General features: G+C 27.3%; 2 non-coding genes across 2 annotated transcripts; both read left to right on the top strand.

Moving 5' to 3' along the window:
- The first annotated feature begins 238 nt into the window (after positions 1-238).
- TRNAA-AGC (transfer RNA alanine (anticodon AGC)) lies at positions 239-311 on the top strand. The gene has a single exon. It is a non-coding gene; the product is annotated as a tRNA-Ala (tRNA).
- Positions 312-970: 659 nt separating this feature from the next.
- On the top strand, positions 971-1,052 carry TRNAS-GCU (transfer RNA serine (anticodon GCU)). Its single transcript has one exon. It is a non-coding gene; the product is annotated as a tRNA-Ser (tRNA).
- The last annotated feature ends 366 nt before the right edge of the window (positions 1,053-1,418 follow it).

The following is a 1,418-nucleotide window of genomic DNA, read 5'->3' as shown; positions in this document are numbered from 1 at the left end:
AAATCGCAATTCCTTTTTAAATAAAATGAATAACAAGTTTGATAATTATGTTAGGCTTACTCATGAAATATATAAAATACAAAATGATAGTTAGTTATTCTTAACATACATCACTCGTCGTTTTTTAAGTGGTATAACTGATACGGTTTTAAAAACATCCCAAACAAAATTATATAGTGTTACTTGAATACGTTAATACAATATATATATAGAGGTATATTAATCAAAAATAGCAAAAGGGGATGTAGCTCAGATGGTAGAGCGCTCGCTTAGCATGCGAGAGGTACGGGGATCGATACCCCGCATCTCCATTTTGTTTTTTTTCTTTTCTTTCAAGTTGTAACCCTGGAGTTCTGGAAAGTTACATTTCAAGTCCTTAAACAATTCTTCATTATTCTTTTACCCGCCCAGAACTTCATAAACATGCCGTCTCAACTCTCAAAATACGTATTCAAAAAAAGAAATCGTATAGCAGTTATGACAACTTAGTTTAACTTTAATAAAATGACAACATTAATAAATAATCATAAACCAACGAGATAAAATAACGAGGAAAAAAGACCTTAAATGAAAATAACTAATTTGATATAATAATGAGAATACAACTATATAGTTTATTTACCCATGATTTGTCTTACTATAAAGGTAAAAAGAAGTCCATCTCTCCTTAATTTATTTTTGTTGTAAACTAGTGTTTGCAGAAAACTGTAATATATATATATATATATATATATATATATATATATATATATATATATATATATATATATATATATATATATATATATATTCAGGTCTATTAATTAGCTGTAAAATTTCAGAATAAGGTTCCAATTTGGTTTGAGTTTAGAGAGCAAGAGAATTACAGAGCAACAAAGTCAGAAGTCACAATTGTTAAAATCAATAAAAGGATAATCATTGAGATATACTTCTCAGTTAATATATTTAGCTTTGAATTACCGACAACAAAGTCGCTTTGGCCGAGTGGTTAAGGCGTGTGCCTGCTAAGTACATGGGGTTTCCCCGCGAGAGTTCGAATCTCTCAGGCGACGTTTTAATTTTTACAAAATCTTGTTTTTTAATAATAAATTAAGATTAAGAGTAAATTACAAAAATGGTCCCTATGGTTAGGGGTTATTTGCATGTTTATCCATAGACTTTTTTTTTTTTTTTTTAAATCTTTATGTTTATGTTTATTTTTTTTTATTTTTTTATTTTTATTTTTTTTATGTTTTTGTTGTGCTCTCGATCTTATGAGACTTAAAAATACTATTTTACCTTCAAAAATTTCATTTTTAATTTATTATTTATAATTTACTAATATTAGCATAGCCACATGTATTTTAATATTAATTTTATGAAATTGGAGAATTCATCTCTTCCCTTCCTTGAGCACCATCTCACGTCAAAATTTTCGG

Source organism: Lactuca serriola, chromosome 5 (assembly GCF_051521515.1).
Source record: "Lactuca serriola cultivar US96UC23 chromosome 5, Lser_US96UC23_V15, whole genome shotgun sequence".
Taxonomy (NCBI): domain Eukaryota; kingdom Viridiplantae; phylum Streptophyta; class Magnoliopsida; order Asterales; family Asteraceae; genus Lactuca; species Lactuca serriola.
Note: the sequence above shows the minus strand (reverse complement) of the source record. Positions and strands in the feature narration are given on the sequence as shown.